Source organism: Denticeps clupeoides, chromosome 5 (assembly GCF_900700375.1).
Source record: "Denticeps clupeoides chromosome 5, fDenClu1.1, whole genome shotgun sequence".
NCBI lineage: Eukaryota > Metazoa > Chordata > Actinopteri > Clupeiformes > Denticipitidae > Denticeps > Denticeps clupeoides.
This window is the reverse complement of record NC_041711.1, coordinates 1,904,573-1,922,744: the sequence shown is the minus strand read 5'-3', so window position 1 is coordinate 1,922,744 and position 18,172 is coordinate 1,904,573. Positions and strand designations below refer to the sequence as shown.

At 46.8% G+C, this 18,172-nt stretch overlaps 1 protein-coding gene across 1 annotated transcript in view; it reads left to right on the top strand.

Moving 5' to 3' along the window:
- The first annotated feature begins 10,497 nt into the window (after window positions 1-10,497).
- The window catches only part of ctnnb1 (catenin (cadherin-associated protein), beta 1), a 21,210-nt gene continuing 13,535 nt past the window's right edge, over window positions 10,498-18,172 (top strand). The window contains exon 1 of the mRNA XM_028982103.1: window positions 10,498-10,567. The gene's annotated coding sequence lies outside the window, so the exon portion shown is untranslated. The remainder of the gene's footprint in view (window positions 10,568-18,172) is intronic.

The following is an 18,172-nucleotide window of genomic DNA, read 5'->3' as shown; positions in this document are numbered from 1 at the left end:
CCCAGACGACGACGACGACCCCAGACAGACGACGACGACGACGACCCCAGACAGACGACGACGACGACGACGACGACGACGACCCCAGACAGACGACGACGACGACGACGAGACGACGACCACCCCAGACAGACGACGACGACCCCAGACAGAGACCACGACGACCCCAGACAGACGACGACGAACGACGACGACGACGACCAGACAGACGACGACGACGACGACCCCAGACAGACGACTGACCCATACATACTACTACTACTACTACCCCATACATACTACTACTACTACTACTACTACTACCCCATACTACTACTACTACCCCATACATACTACCACTACTACCCCATACATACTACTACTACTACTACTACTACTACCACCCTAGTTGAATGTTCTGTTCACAAGAGTCACACATGTCTAACTGTGCTGGACACTGTCTGGACTGCCGATGGGGACGTCACATGGTGTACAGGTACAGCAAGGAGTCACCCAGCAATCTACCAGGCAGGAGGGAACAGACTCATCATTAACATTGTCCCCCCGGAGACAGTCTTATAGAGACAGAGACAGAGCTGAGATGCTGCCCATTATTTCAGTTGAAGAGAAGAATTACTACAGAAAATAGACTTTTTTTTTGGGTTTGTGTCTCAGAGCATTAATGATGTAAATATATTTTAATGATTTCTACTTCAGTGTTATAATGAAAAAAACATGATGAATATTTACATGAATATCTAAATCTTTTAGCTGACAAACAGAACCTCGTTCTTGAAAGGAGCAGGGAGGTTAGGGCCCTCCCACGCAGTGCTCTCCTTTCTCTTTCTTTTCCTTCTCCTCTCCTCCCCACAGACCCTTCAACTCGCTTCTTCTCCCTGCCTGCCTGTCTCTGTCCCTCTCTCCTGGTCTCTATCTGTTTTACCCCTTTGTTCCCTGTTCTCTCTTTCTCTCGCTCTCTTTCTCGGCCCGCCTGGCCCGTCTCTCTCTCTCTCTCTCGCTCGCTCGCTCTCTGGTGTTTATGTTCTGCTCTCTCTCTCTCCCTCTCTCCTCCCAGGCATATGCTGTACGAGTGTTTGGACGAGAGCCACATGCTGCACTGCTGGCTCGCTCTCATCCCCGACTCCACGCCACCTGTGTTCTCTCCCCGAGCCCGAGTCCCTGGTCACACTGGGCCCGACACACACCTGCGGCGGCCGGAGCGCTGTCACACGTCCAACACACGCACACACACACACACACACACACACACACGTGCACACACACCCTACTTACCTTGAGGTTCGGCTGCAGGACGCAGTAATGAGGCTCTCTGGAGACGAGGATGAGGAGGATGAAGCGCCGAGCGCGCAGCTGAGGTAGTCGAGGCGAAAACAGCACCCCCCCCCCCCCCCTCGCCGACGAACCGCACAGCGACGGCCATGTCGTCTTTTATAACAACACGACGATCTTCATTAATCCTTTAAAAGCACCTCGTCACCCCCGTTTCACCCCGATTTCACCGCATCTGACGTTCCTCCGCGTGACTAAACGGAACTGCTGGGTGCAAGGAGGCCCTTAACCGGTTTAGATACGAATGCAGGATTTTTCGAGGCCGTATGAGAAATGAATGATCGTGGATTCATAATAAAACCTCATCTGATGAAAAACGAACAGATCCGTTCCGGAGCTCGTCGTCCTTTATCGTTCAGCCGTAAGACGATCGGTTCCAGATGTGCATTAATCCTCGCGATTCATCAGGACGGAGGGATTATTGATGACCTTGTTGATCGATCGCTCCACACACCCAGCGGAACACGCAGCCGTGACCCTCGTGCGATACCATCGGTCACAATTATTCTCCTGTCTGATCATTTCGATTGGGCTGTGCCGCGGCAGACGCCCTCCGCTTCAATGCACGGCATCATAGTTACGCCACGACATCAATGCAGCTACAGACCAGGACAAATAACCAGATTTTACCGGATTTGTGCGCAGCGCCAGGGCTGACGAAGGGCTGGAGACAGAAGCGCCTTCATGGCCCATCGGAAAACACACATTTCAGCTGTAGAGAAGCTTGACCCCGATGGGATGAGATGATTTGGGATGATGGGGGTGTCCATCCTGAGGACAGTCAGGACAACAGAAGAGCTTTCGGGGTCAGGGTGGGTGGTAGTAGCCTAGTGGGTAACACACTCGCCTATGAACCAGAAGACCCGGGTTTGAATCCCACTTACTACCATTGTGTCCCTGAGCAAGACACTTAACCCTGAGTGTCTCCAGGGGGGGGACTGTCCCTGTAACTACTGACTGTAAGTCGCTCTGGATAAGGGCGTCTGGTGAATGCTGTAAATGTAAATGATGTAAATGGGCTTCTAACCCATCTGTACAGTCAAAAGGGCCACAGTCAGTTCCTTCACCCACCTAGTCCCAACCCAGGACCTAGTCCTGAGCACCAAAAAAGTCACCGAGAACCAGGGCCTAGTGGACAAGGAAGTGGACCCGTTTGAACCCCGAACCGCCACGCTTCCACCTTCACTTCCTGCCTTTATTCCCGGTGAGAATCTGAGTGGTTCTGATCCAGCGATGAAACCACCGGGTTATTTCCACTTTGCTGTGTTTTTGGGTTTCGCCGCAGTTTGCCGGAAGCAAGTTTCAACTGAATTCCCCTCGCAATTATATCCTACAGCTGCTGGGAGTAGACGGACACACACACACACACACACACACACACACACACACACACACACAAAGCGAAACAGGGCAGGTTGGTGGGTTTGAGGAGCAGCAAGGTACATGTTGACCTTTTGACCTGCCGTTAACCAATCACATCATTTGGAATGTGGCAGGAAGGTGACGCTGACAAACTTCATTTAATCTCCACTTCCTCTCGTCCTTGAACGAAATTCCTCCGCGACGGTGAGCAAGTTCCGCCGTCTGAAACGTCCTCGCTGGATTAAATGCGGCTTCGTTGGCGTCCCCGCGGACCTCCTGGCTGGCAGAGGCATGACGATCGTGTTGAGTGTCCAAGAAAAGAATCGAGGCTCATGGCACCGATTCCGGCCGGTCCCTCCACTGCAGGAATGTCTCTGTTTAATTAAGCCGCACAAATACGGAAATATGCTGCAGTGTATTTCCAAGCGGAGTGTGCACCAAAAAGCAGGCTATTTTCGGCTGCCGGTGGCCTTGCGGTGCCAGGGTAAGCCATTCTCCGTTTTCCGTCATCGTGGCCGCTCCACCAGGGCTCCAGCTGGCGTGGCACTGGGCCTTGCGTGCAGAATTCCAGTAAGCCATGGGTTGGAGTGGCCCGCGGTCCACCGGCAGCCTCATAATTACAGAGTCCGCTGCTCCCGCGCACCATGGACTTCTGGGAAGTCACCGGGAGCCGCCGGTTCGAGGAAAAGAGGGATTGGGATTAGCTGACCTTTCTTCGACTCTTTCTCTCGCCCAAACTGTGCCAGGCTAGCAAAAAGAAATCAGTTTTTTTTAATAATGTCAAATATGTAATAAGTGGGTAATTGATCACAGTTTTCTATACGAAGCTGTTATCATTTAATAATATTTTTTGCTTGCAAATGTTCACTAACAAAACTTTATATGGAAGAGAACGTTTGAGTCACAACAGTAAAAATCGAATTACATATAAAGGTTTGTGTGTTTATTAATGTAACAATATCACATAAAAAATTCAAATGCTGATGTGTACATTTTTATCACAGTGTAAAAGGCGATAAGTGATCAAGAAGAAGCGTGGCATTTGAACCAGTCCAACTGATGATGATGATGTTGGTGCTGTTGATATAGTTGATGATACACAGGGACATGAACTTTATTTTATACTTGCATAATAAGCACAGTATTAACCCGGCCACTGGGGATGCAGGTACTGACAGTCCGAAGCCCGGGTAAATGGGGAGGGTTGCGTCCAGCAACCGCTCTGGCGACCCCTAAAGGGAGCAGCTGCAGGAGGGAGGAGGACGATAATAATCACATTATTATCTGCCTGAGAAATAAAATTTCATCCAGACAGACGGGGTCAGTAAAAGCGAATCCTACCATGTTATTTACGACTGAAAAATGAACACAATGAATGAATCTTTTAAGATTCACATCTGCTCAAGTACACACACAGACACACACACACACACACACACACACACACACACACAGACATACTGCTACCCTGGACTTGTATATGCACACACAACCTGTCATTATTATTATTTAATGATGTGTTAAAACTGTTGTGCACTTTATTCTAACTGTCCTGCCTAATAACTATGTGCAATAACCGTTGTGCAACATCACATAATTTGCTTGTTTAATCATCATATTACCTGCACTTTAACCCGCTGTTAATATCCCAGACTGAATTTAATTTTATTCTCTTTGTTTAAACCCTAGTTTAAATGTGCATCCACTTCTCTTCTCCATCCATCCATCCCTCCATCCATCCGCTCAATCCGCCCACTTTTCTATCCATCCAGTTCTAGATCTCATGTGTAGTCGACAGTCAGTTCATATCTTGGGAATCGATTCCATTGAGTGAATCTGAATGTGGAGTCGAGAGTCGGTTCACGTATGTTGAATCGGGATCGAATCTCCCGCGCACGCTGATTAGGAAAGTGCAGGAAAATTCTGAACCGGGATGGAAAACCGTGGTTTTCTGGATGCTTCCGGAGTACAAATTGAGGACTTAGAGTTTCTTTGAGCAGCCACCTGAATTCTGTCCCCTTCATTTCTCCCGAAACGTACATAAAAGCACCTGAATTAGTCTGGAAAATGGCGCTAGGATCCCGGAGAGATTTATTAGCAGCTGATGTCGGTGGAATTGGTCAGCCGGGAGGCTCGGGGCGACGTGCGATGCGTAATTATCGGCACCAGCCACTGTGGACGAATTACAGCCAATCATGTGTCCTGGTGGCGTGGTGGCTGAAGAAGACGGCCTGCGGAGAGGGCAGGGTGCGTAATGTCATTATCCTGCTCGGCTGGAGTCCCAACCGCCTCCATAAAACGGTTAATGGCCGAAAGTGCGCCGCAGGCCTGGGATCAGGGTGCTGGAGGAGAGCGGCTGCACAGGTCACCTCATTTGCACATTTCAATTTGCATAATTAAGGGCCTGATAGGGAAGTGGTCGCCTCTCCGAGCGCACGTTAACATTTTCAATTTTCTGCTGGATGGAGACGCGATCCGTACAGACGGAATAACGAGTGATCACAGGACATGGCGGCGATTATCTCACTGATTATCCCATCTTCTTCTCATGTTCTTGTCCATCTTGTCCAGCCGCTTTGACTTACTACGCACACACCCTCTAGTGGTGATGACCTACGAGCAGAGCTCTGGTTGTGCCGTTTTACATTTACAGCATTTAGTCAAAGTGAAAGTGTAGTGATTGTCACATGTGATACACAGCAGCATAGCACATGGTGCACACAGTGAAATGTGTCCTCTGCATTTAACCATCACCCTGAGTGAGCAGTGTGTGGGGACGGTGCTTTGCTCAGTGGCAACTTGGCGGATCGGGATTCGAACCGGCAACCTTCTGATTACGGGGCCGCTTCCTTAACCGCTAGGCCACCACTGCCCCTGATGTCCCAGATTTACCAGATGTCCTTATCCAGAGGGACTTACAACCAGTAGTTACAGGGACAGACCCCCCCCTGGAGACACTCAGGGTTAAGTGTCTTGCTCAGGGACACGATGGTAGTAAGTGGGGTTTGAACCTGGGTCTTCTGGTTCATAGGCGAGTGTGTTACCCACTAGGCTACTAGCACCCTAATAATGGTTGCTACAGTCGGAATGTCGAATTCCAGAGCGCCGTCCCAAATCCTTGGGGAACAAGTGATGTTTCATTGCTTTGCACAGAGTCAGCTTTTTCGAAGAGGGACTTTGGCGACACACGAGCCTGGCAAATATACCCATCTGATGGCACTTATGCGACATGATGAGTGTTTATCTGGCTAAAAGACTTAATTGTGTAATATTCCAAAACTGTGCACTGGATGACGAAATTGTGAAACAAATTCACACTTGTGCGTAACTCATACGGTAACTGTAGGAAATGTTGCCTGGCTACTACACTCAGGTGTGAACCAGAAGACCGAGGTTCAAACCCCACTTACTACCATCGTGTCTTCTCCGTCTCGGCCCCTCGGTGGTGGAATGAACTTCCAGCTCAGTCACTGAGCACCTTCACACGGCAGCTCAAGACCTTCCTCTTTAGAGAAGATTTAGATGAACTTGTGACCTTCTTCTTGTCTGACTTCTGTATAGAAACTAGAACAGAGTGAATAAAAAGGTTGTATTCATAGTTGGGGGTCCTGGTGAACCAGAACTGACCACTTCATCCATGGTAACATGGAAGCACGTTGTAAGTCGCTCTGGATAAGGCCGTCTGCCAAATGCCTTAAATGTAAATGTAAATGAGAAAGACACTTGACCCTGAGTGTCTCCAGGGGGGGACTGTCCCTGTAACTGTAATCAGGGTGGTAGTAGCCTAGTGTGTAACACACTCGCCTGTGAACCAGAAGACCCAGGTTCAAACCCCACTTACTACCATTGTGTCCCTGAGCAAGTGTCTCCAGGGGGGGACTGTCCCTGTAACTACTGATAGTAAGACACTCTGGATAAAGGCGTCTGGTAGTATTCTAACATCAGTTTGGATACACCAGGACTACATCAGGTCCAGCAAATGGATTCAAGAACGAATGCAACTTAATAATAATGGACTAATTTGGGGATCGGGGAAGTGCTACACTGTAATTTTCCGAACCATTTTAATGAATATGTAATTTGAATATTTAAGAAAATAGTCAATATTTCTATTTTCTGGGCATGCCTGGGTGCTGATTGGATGAGTTTCCTGAGACTTCTTCTCATTGGTCCCCGGTGAGCTGCGCTGTGCTCGGTCGTAGCGACAGGAAGTCTGTTCCTCTCCGCTGGGATTCGACTCTGCGCTGTCGGAACATGGAAAGTGGCCACCTGCGTGAAGCATCTGGGCCGCTCCTTCGGCGCATCTTCGTCGTTTGTATGCGAACTTTAAATTGGTCCCTGCGGTGGAGTCTCGCCACTTCCTGCTTGAGAACCGCTGCGAAGCCATGTCCCGGCAGAATGGCAGATTGCTTGTGACAGCATTAGTAACCATGAGCGTCTCTCTTGGGTTCCTGCAGTGCTGAAGCTGTGAGATGATTATTCTCCTGTCATCTCCGCAGCCAGAGGAAGGCGTCCTGACTGTCCTCGCTGTCACCTCAGCCGCCATGCTGCGCTGGGCGTGGCTCTCCAGATGTTCCAGCTGCAGCTCTGGTTGCAACTGATTGGTGGACAAAAAAAAAAATCGAATTTATTAAAAGCCGTCTGGGAATTTTATCTGCCCGTCCTCCAAATGGACATGGAACTACAGAAGACTGAACTTCGCTGGTGTCCAGTGAAACACTCGCATCTCCAGATCTTCTTTCAAACAGGCCGTAAACACACCAAGTCTTCGGCAAAGCGTCGCGACTTTCCGTCTGTCCGACAGCTACCGGTCTCAGCCAATCAGAGCAGGACAGAGGCGGGGCTTCCTGGAATCTGCCGTTGAACCAACGTTGTGTTGTAGTCACATTTGGTACTAACTTCAGACCCCGCGCGGTGCATTGTGGGAGAAATGTCGTTGCTCAGACAGCTCCTCTGTCTTCTGGCGGTGGGTTCTGATCTGGTCTCTTCCTTTTCTCTTCATCTCACCCGAGTTATGATGGAGTCCTCTGTGGGCGGGGTGCTGGAGCCTCTCAGGAGAGGAATGGCGCGGCGTGACAACAAACAGCTCGGCGGGACGCAGCCGGCGTGTTTTAAATGGTGATTTCGGCGGCCGCGCTGTTTAAAATGGTGATGCTGGCGTGAGTGTGGAGCTGCTGACCTTCAGGTGTGATTCAGAACTGAGGAGAAGCACTTCCACAATGCGACAGAGGAATTCTTTACGGAACTCTGAAGGGCACAGATTATGGGCAGACTCTCAGTGAACAGGATTGGTTTGCTCACGAATCCTGTGTCTTTACGTGTCCTCCTACAGTCAGAATTGAGCACGCTATATTCAGATGCTCGGGGCCAAATCAGGATCAATAAAAGCTTTTTGCTGCTCGGTTTGCCACAAAAACACAAATCGATGCTCTTAATAATGAATGCAAGCTTTTGTTGTAGTAATAACGGCCAAGGTGAAGTACCGATGCGGCGGGTTAGTGATAGGTTCTGACATCGGGTCGCACTGCATATCTGAGGACACTTATGGAACAATAAATCAGGAGTCAGATTCTGCTGAAGCCGAGCCAATCAGCACGATCTTGCCGAAACCAAAATTTACCTACAATAGTCTAGTGTGTGTGTGTGTGTGTGTGTGTGTGTGTGTGTGTGTGTGATGTACAGGCTCGATCATCTAACATTAATACTAGAACGCATACTTACGTATACAGTTGTGCACACACACACACACACACACACACACACACACATACAGAACCTCGACTCTGACGAGGGATTAATATTAAAGAAACACCGTGGTCCTATGAATAAAATATCAGGTGATGCATTTATTCAGGTGCTTCGTAAACAACACACGGCTCCCCGTTTTACATTTGAGCTTCGGTTTGCCAGCCGGTGACTAATATTAGCTAATATCTTTACTATGCTTGAGCATTAATATGAACAACATTTACTACAATTGAATATAAATTCATATATTTACTATTTTCTCTGGTTAATATGTAATAAGACATTTTCTACAGTAATTGGATAGAAGTTCATACATTTACTGTAGTTGGCAAGATTTAAAAATGAATTCCTATATTTTCTGCAGTCTCTGGATAATTGTCTGCAATATATTTTGGTGCAGTCGTGGTTATTTTGCACCGCAGTCGCTGGTTAATATGAACTCTGACATTTACCACAGTCACTGGTTAATACAAGACCGACCCCCCCAAGCTCACACACACATTTTCCCCCCATCTCATCCACACAGGCCAGGATCAGATACGTTAACCTGAGAGTTAGCAGTAAAAAAAACAATAATTGGGTTATATCTTTATTTATCACGTATCACCTTTTTTTGTCTGAAGAAACCAATAAAATTAGCTGATTTAATAAAATAAAAAGAATATATATATATATATATATATAAAAATTCACACACACTGATGTACTACTATATAATATACTAATATGTAAAATAATCATTTGTAAATGCTAGCAGAGTTCAACAGAAACATCAAACCAAACGAAACCTCGTTCATTTGTCCTGCTTCATTTGAAATGTGTCCGGTTAAATGGGGCTCTGTGGCGGAAGGCAGCCCGATCCGTCGGAGAACAGGGCGGAAAAGAGGCCGGGGAAAATCGATGATCGAGCGGAGATATGTGTACATACATGCGGGAAAATCAATGAGCCAAATAAATAAACATAACGGGCCAGCGCCGCACTCGCAGACAAAAGCTGCGGAGGAGGCGGGGGTGTGGCTCTGGGGTTTCGGGCGGCGGCGCAACAGAGGTAAAGAGCGTCAAAGTCTCAATAAAACCAGAAAGGGCGGCAACGTGTGAAAAGAAAAAACACCCGGATCCTTGAGGTGGCCAAAAAAAAAAAAAACGGAACAAAAAAAGAACAGATCAGAGGATTAAAGCCGCGCCGAGGAACATCAGCATTTGCCTAATCCGCCGTAATGGAGGTTATCAAAGCCACAGTCACAGAAATGCTGGGCCCTCCGCTGAAGGACATTTGCATCACACAACCGGCCCGCACAATGTGGATTATGGTCGTATTGGTTTAGTTTCCCGTGGGCCTCGTGCGAGACGCCGGGCCGCTTGTTGGTTTTCGGGATTTTTCCGGCCTCGCAGTGCATGTCAGAGCGCCGGGACGCACTGAACGTTCACTGGTAAAACGTATCGACCCACGACCCACGTTTCATCATTAAACAGCCCCTAATTTGAAAGGTTTTTTTTATACGTACCGTGGTACCCGAAAATCATTTTTTCGTCATACAACAGTGTTACGGTGGAGCAAGAACACGCTCCACCGTAATCAGGGGTCCCGTCCCCCTGTAAAGGGAACCAAGGCGCGTTTTAACTCCGACTTCCAGCGCCAAGCACCCAGATTCTGGAGGTTCGGGTCCGTGAATGAATTCAGGAAGTTGAAATGGGATTTTTTAAACGTGCCTTTTTTAAATTGTGTATAACAGCGTAATCTATTTTTATTACGGGCTTCAGACGGGGGGATTCTCCTACGAATCTGTCTCTGAATCTAGGGCATCAAACCCAGAAATCTTGTCATGAATAATGACAATAGTGCGCGTCAGACGCTTCTTCTCTGGGCTTTTATTCACTTTTTTCCCCCCTTAAATCTGCGATCTTCCTCCGCGGTTGAAAGAGCGCACTGTGCACAGTCGGGGGCCTTCAAAGCTCCAAGTCCACAGAATTGGGAGAGAAAAGCCACTTCTTCAAGGCTCGGGGCTCACTAATATCACACAGCAAGCACCCCCAACTTTCCCCTCGGAGGAGCTCGCCCAGGCGGAGCCGGACACCTGGCCCTTCCCGGGATGGGACCGTCGGCACCGGCGCCCACGCCGAGCTGTAGGTAGGCAGTCTTCCACTTCGGCAGCTCCAGCGCTTCTTTTGGACCGTTTTCCGGGACGGTGCGGGTTCTGAGTGACAAGTCTGAGTCCATGCCGCCGGTTCTGCTGCTAAATAATGCAGGACGTGATGCCTTTTACCTACAGAGCCACTCTGGCACCCAATTACACCAACGTCTAGACAATTATACCTGGCGAGGGGACGCGTCAGCAGACGCCACCGGCTCCTCATTATTGCCGCCGTCTTCCACCGCGTGATTATATTCCTCTGTCCCGGGCTGGCTGAGCACCAACATGCTCCGAATGTTAATCACCTGCACCGGGCTCTTTCTGAGCGCGCTCAGATGTGCGTATGAAATAACAGGGATAATAATTCCATTTATTCTTCAATGGCGGTCGAAACGGCCAACGGTGTCGTACAAATCCGCCATAAACAAATGGCGGCGCGTTAAAAACAAACCAAAAAAAAAAAAAAAAAAAAAAGGTGAAATGAAGGTGTGCCGGGAACAGCGGGCCGTTGTAATTACGGCCGGCTCCCGGTAAACTGAATTATCTGTAATGGCGCATAAAACTACATCAAAGGCATTTTTATTACAGCCTGGTCTACTTCGCCAAATGAATATCAACTAAACGACTTTCCGCCAAATGACACCGCCAGGCTTCATTTATGGACGGAAATATATGTTTTTTTTTTAGATATCAAATATCCCAAAGCCTGAAGTGAAAGGGCGGCATTGTGAAGAAGCGGCAAAATTCCGGTGCCTTCATAAATATCTTATTGACAGGGTTTCCCTTTGATATTCATTAGTATTCAGCCAATGATCTGGGCTGACAGCGAGCCGAGCATCCCGCTTTTATTCCCGCTCCTTTCTGCTCCCCGCAGCCGGCCCGAAACTCGGGGAACAAAACCGGCTTAGCGGGCCCCCCCCCCCCCCACCCCGTCTTCCACGCCGAACCGCCACAAGGACCCCCGGCCCTTTGTCCGAGGGCCCGCGCTTACAGGCCAAACAATGATCACAAAGCGTCGGCCTCATTGTTACGGGCAAAATCCAAAAAGCTGCCGCCCAACAAAAGGTGATTCTGGATTTTCGCTTGTTTGCGACTGCGTTTGTTGGCGAAGCGGAATCGGGTTCACGTTTAAATTTTGCCTTCGGAAGACTACGGCATTTCGCCAGCGATCAATACATACACCTAACACGTAGACAAATGTGTTCGTATTAATAATCATAATTGGGCTTTTTAAATAACAGCTAGAAAGATTTGTTCTGGATTCAATGAAAATGACAGAAAAAACAGAGCGTTAAAATGAAATAAAACATTTTCGATCTCAGATAAAATGTTTCGTCACTGTTGAAAAATCTGATGACGCATGACGAACACCGTACCGTTGGCGTGCGTTTCATGAGGCAAATTTTCTGCAAATGTTGAAAAACTGAATTATCCGCTCGCAGAATTACAGACACACAAACACTTCCTGCCTATTAAACTAATTGAGGTGTGAAAATCACTGTAATAATACCATTATTACCATGGGTGTGGATATCTGGTGGGGACTTAAATTTGCCTTAAAATTTGTCATAATCGGAAACATTCAAGCGCTTTTCACTGTATGCGCACCAATTCCCCCGTATGAAAAAACACGATTCGCTATTTAAATGCGTTGGGTTGACTGGGTGACAGGAAGAGACGACGATGAGGATGATGGTGATGATGAAAAGCTATATGTTGTATCTGAGATGTGTCGCTGTTTAATTTAGGATGAAATTGGCCGCTCCGAATCTGCCGCGATTATCTCCACGTCCAGCCATTACGTTACGACAAGCGGCCAGAAATAATGGAGGATTATGGACCCAAAATAAAGGAGGTAAAATGTCCTCTTCATGGTTCTGACTCCATTCTGATGGGGCGGAAGGCCACGGCGAGGGATGAACACGTTAGAGACGCCATTATTTCCGACTCTCTAGCACTCGTTCCCAATTAAAAGTCCCTCCCCCTCCCCGCCCTGGTTGGGTGGGGGACGCTGTAATCCGGGCTGAGGACAGATTACGGCACGGGGCCATCAGCATAACGTTATTGATCAAAGCCAGAGGAGGGCATTAAGTCCCCGGCAGCGGTGAGAACGTACCTGCTCACCCCGCATTTTGACTCCAGGGGTGCAGCGGAATTCCCGCCGGAAAGTCAAACACGAGTTTATCTGTCCGTCCGTCCGTTCATCTGCACAGGAAGAAGATGTCTTCTGCACACAGAATAATGTTTTTACTGATTTATTATTTTGCCCCATGTAGTGCCGGCTGATATTCGTATTTTTCTCTGGTTGTTCAGATGAGGGTCACGTGACCTGTATGGTTTCCGTGGTAATCGGAAACATACAAGCGCTTTTCACTGCATATGCAAAAAAAAAAAAACCAGGATTTGCTATTTAAATGAAAGCAGAGTTGGACTACGTGTTGGAAGAGATGACGATGAGGATGATGATGAAAAGCTGTATGTTGTATCTGAGATGTGCTGCTGTTTAACTTGCCGACATAACTGTACCAACAATAGACTCACATCTTAATGGAATTAGTGTAAGAATTGAGCGTTACTCATGACAACAACACTACCAGACTCACATTAGCAGCATTTCCATCCAGTGACGTTACATTCTGGATTTCACTCGTCCTCTGTCCAGGCCCCCCGTGTCATGCGATGGTTTGTTGTATGTCATGTGACCTTTAAATCCATGTCCATTGCTGTTTTGTGAAATACGGCGTTTTCCAGTCACCTGAAATAACACGTCGTTCGACTGATACACGCCAGATTTTAAATCTTTTTAAATACGGTTCATGGAAACGCGACCAGTTAAAACCACAACGTAGCGTTTTATTAATTCTTATCAAACTATCTGAATAGATCCCACGCTGACACATTTAACGATCAGTATTCATGTTACTGTGTTGTAGGTTCCCGGCGAATGTGCGCTGTGTGTGTGTGTTACCTGTAAGCCGTCTGTGTGTGTGTGTGTGTGTGTGTGTGTGTGTGTGTGTGTGTGTAGTCTGTACAGCATGAGCTTCCCCTGAGATTCCCGTTTATCTGCATGCTGGATGTACACTATGTTGTGTGTTTGGGTTTACAGGACTGTGTGTTAATGTGTGAACCTTCGCATATGTTACTGGTCACATGCTCTATATGTGCTGTACGTGTGTGTGTGTGTGTGTGTACATTAACCAGGCTTGTAGCAGAATCCAGAGCTGTTGGGATCCCAGATAATCGAAATTTTGCGTCCAGGTTGGAAAAGCAGTGTGTGTGTGTGTGTGTGTGTGTGTGTGTGAGGGGGGATGGGGTGTGATTCAAGCTGTTTGGGGTCTTGCTGTGCTGGCTCACTTTGAGGCTAACGCTTGGCGCAGCAGGGAGTCTTCTACAAAACCCAGCCACAAATGTCAGCAACCCCCCCAACACACACACACACACACACGCACACGCACACACACACCATCCCCCTTCCCCTCACCATAGAACCAGTACAGAGAGAGAGAGAGAGAGAAGGAGGAAGAAACACTACTGAATTACTGAATTTTCCCACATCAACCTACACAGCGCAACAGGTAGAGGCTCGGCCCGGCACCGGCACCGGCGTTCCCTCTCATCAGCCGGGGAGCAGGAAGCAGTTTCTGTCCCCGTCCCCCCCCAACCCTCCGCAGTCGTCTTTTAATGTCTCAGCGAGAGAAAGTCTCGCGAAGCCAATTAGGCTCCTCCAGCAGCGCGTCTTAATCAGCGCTGTAATTGGGTCCCCCCTGCTGCGCGCCGCCGCAGAGGACGGGAGACGGTCCAACCACGCGCGGACAGGCCCGTGGTCCAGGGCCAGCGGGGAGGGGCGGGGCTCCGTCGCTAATGAAGCTGCGCGTAACCATGCCAACCAGCTCATCGCGGTGCGGTGCACTTTCGAGGCATCAGGTGGAAATTGTTCCTGCTGATATGCAGCGGTTCCAGATGGCGCGCTGACTGGCTGATGCGTCGTGAAGCGACACCTCAGGTCACAGTCGGAATTCAAATTTTATTTGTCACGTACGCAGTCACACACGGCATGATACGCAGTTTAATGTTTTAGCGACTGCTACAGACCACAGTATTGCAAACATTGCAAGTTATACAATGAACCAATATGCAAATATTGCAAACTTAACCAAATATTACACTTTTACGTCTTTAACATAAAATATGTGTAACAGGTAGAGTGAAGGTGTGCAAATAAGTGAAGTGAAAGTAAAAAAGTAACAAAAAAATTGTGCAAGAGTAAAAAAAAAAAAAAAGAAAGGTAGGTAGGTAATTGTAATACAATATAATCGGAAGGTTGCCGGTTCGAATACCAAATCATCAAGGTGCCACGAGGTCTCCTTGAACGAGGCGCCGTCCCCACACGCCTGTCATGGCTGCCCACTCCTTCACTTTCACTCCACTCAGCATTGCCTCAACGCTCCCACAATGTCGCCTCTCCGTGTAGCGCTGTAGATGCAGCCTGGAGATGATCCCAGAAAGGTGTTTGTAATGCAGCGTTATTTTTCAGAATATTATCTGCATAACAATGCCATAAACCTTTGCTCACATAATTATTTGAACTGAATTTGTACATTTGCCTACTTACAAAGACACGATCATTTCAGTTCTGGGTTTATTTAAACAGTGAGAAAAAAAATGTATTAATGAAATAAGTGTTTGATCGCCCATCAATCGGTAATATGTATTTTATACAATAAAGGAAGTGACATTGGCAGCTTCTCAACTCAGAACCTGTCCTGTATAAAAGACAGTACATAGAAGCAATCAACCTATCCAGGTTCCAAACTCTGCACCATGTCCAAGACCAACACAAGGCTACACAAAGCAGCTGGGTGAGAAGGTCTGATTCTTCACAAATGGAAGAACATTAAAATAAGGGCCAATCTTTCTCAGTCTGGAGCACCACACAAGATCTCACCTCATGGAGCTTCAATAAAAATGAGAACAGTGGAAAACCAGCCCAGAACTACTTGGAGGAACTTGTCAATGGTCACCAAGACACAAGAAGACATCGGTCACCAAGAAAACAGTTGAAGGACTGAAATCCTGCCGCCCTCACGGTCCCCCTGCTCGAGAAAGCACACGTACAGGTTTACACCGAACATCTAAACGATTCGGAGGAGCACTGGGGGCAGTGGTTGGACTGCCCGGTTCGAGGTGCCACTGATCAAGGTACCGTCCCCACACCCTGCTCACTAAGGGTGACACGTGTTCTGTGTCCACGATGACAATCACTTTCTATGACTGAATGAAAAGTGTTGTGTTCAGATGAGTCCAAAATGGAGCTCTTTGGCATCAACTCTATGGGCTGATAATGTGCCAGTAGGAACTGAATTTGAACGGAATACATTTGAAATTGAAATGAGAATTTGAGTTACATTTTAGGGATGTAAAAATGCACTTTCAATTTCATTATGCTTTGGGGGTGTTTTTCTTCCAAGGGGACAGGACTGTCCCGCAAGGGAGGATGGATGAGGCATGTCCCGTCAAATCTCGGGTGAGAACCTCCTTCCCTCAGCCAAGGCATTAGAGATGACTTGAGTGGGACAAAATGCCCCCGAGGTACGTGCAAAGGCACAAGAAACGTCTGACCTCTGTGATTGCCAACGAAGGTTTTGCCACCAAGTGTTTTGCAAAAGGGATCAAACACTTATTTATAAAAATGCAAATAAATGGATAACAATTTTGAAATGCATTTTTCGTTATTGTTCTGTCTCTCACTGTTCAAATAAACTTACCATTAAAATTATAGATCGTTTCAATGTTACACTGTAAAAAAAAAAAAGGTTGGGAAAATTTTTTTTTTTTACCGTTTAGTAATAATTATCCAATAATTGTGTCCCCCCACTGTAAACTGGTGGGGGGAATCTAAAATCTCACAACTTACTTTGATTCATATGCAGAAAAATCTTTTTGGGGGGAAATCATCGTGATAAATGATGAACAGACTTGAACCTGTAATGTTGTTTTTTTTTGTGGCACTCGTCATATGAATGTCATTGTTTTTTATATAACGTGCCACCCAGATCTACTGAGCATCTATTCACAACAGGCTCTGACATCTCCACTGTTCGTGTCGCGTTGTGTAGCGCGGTGAACGTTTAAGCTCCGTGTATTATCGGAAATGTACATTCCTGCTGATGGCCCTACTTTTAAATTAAAGGAGTTTTTAGCACATCAGGACTATTGAGGCAAAATTGTATTTTGTCATTTCGTTTCGAACATTGAACATAAAAGTATGTAGAACAACTTAGGTTTATGAAGCTTGTACTGTTTTCTGGTTAAAAGGTCCTCCTGGTTTAGTCTGAAGGATGAATGTGCTGCTAATAAAAGTCGATAGCATTTAAAAAGCTGGAGGTCAGCATGAGTGAACCGAGGTGGAGAAGGCGTATTTATTTTTCACACAATTGCCTGAACGTTGTACTGTGATTGCATCTTTATCGATGGCTGGTGGAACTGCTGCGCCCAGAGATAAAGACACGAGATCCTTTATAGATTAAAAAGAGAAAAATGATCCCACTCCAAAGCACCATAGTAGATAGAAAGATGATTCCATTAATCAGGACACATCTGACCGAATAAGAAAAAAAGCTTTGGTGATGTGCGAAACGTTTTACCTGCTGGGTTGTTCGGGACCAGCGGAACGTGATGAGTGAGAGGCGGTCCAGTGTTGGGGAGATTTTGATTTTTTGTCTTTTATATTGTACTGCACATTGTTCACCTATTCACACTTACAGACCTATGTACATTCATACATATATTCATATATATTTATAACAGTATAAAGACATTCTACCACTTGTACAAATAACACTTGCATCTTTACACCTTGTTGTTGTTGTTGTCTTCTACTCTGTACTTGAGACACCATCTACCGGAATCAAATTCCTTGGATGTGCTTGCAAACACTTGGCCAATAACCACGATTCTGATTTAAAATGTAATAATACCTGAAAGTAATGTAACATTTGATTACTTTGTGATCACATTTGCAAATTATGAAATTGTGTGACCTGGTTCTGGCATGAATTCACATCATTATAGTTAATCGATGCAATAAATGTAATATAAACCACAAGGCCAGACTTCAGGCCTGGTTTTACTGTAATCTCACCGGGATCAAGCCTGGCAGGCCTGTGGCATCCAGCAGACCTGGTACGGGTGAATGAACCGGCTGGAATCTCTGCTGTAATCAACCCCTCTTCCGTCTTGGTTTGCCGTTTAAGCAAAATTTCATAGTTTCATTTATTAGGAGTGCGTTTCTTTCTTTTTTCTCCTGACATCTCTTTACAATTGTGGTGTCGGGCCCGCTGTAAAATGACCGATTCCTGTCCCTTTACTTTATAATGGCAGATGCTGACTTTAACCCTTTAATGACTGTCTGCGCGGCGTATCCTGCAGCCGAAAACCATCCGCTTCATAGTCAAATAACACTCCCGTGATATTATTTAGGTTTTGTACACATTAAGATCATGAATCGTTCAATATGTCGCTGTAATTTAACTACACATTTTCCTCCAGTACTCTAGTGTAGAACATGAGCTGAGATCATGCGTGTACTATGCTATTAACAG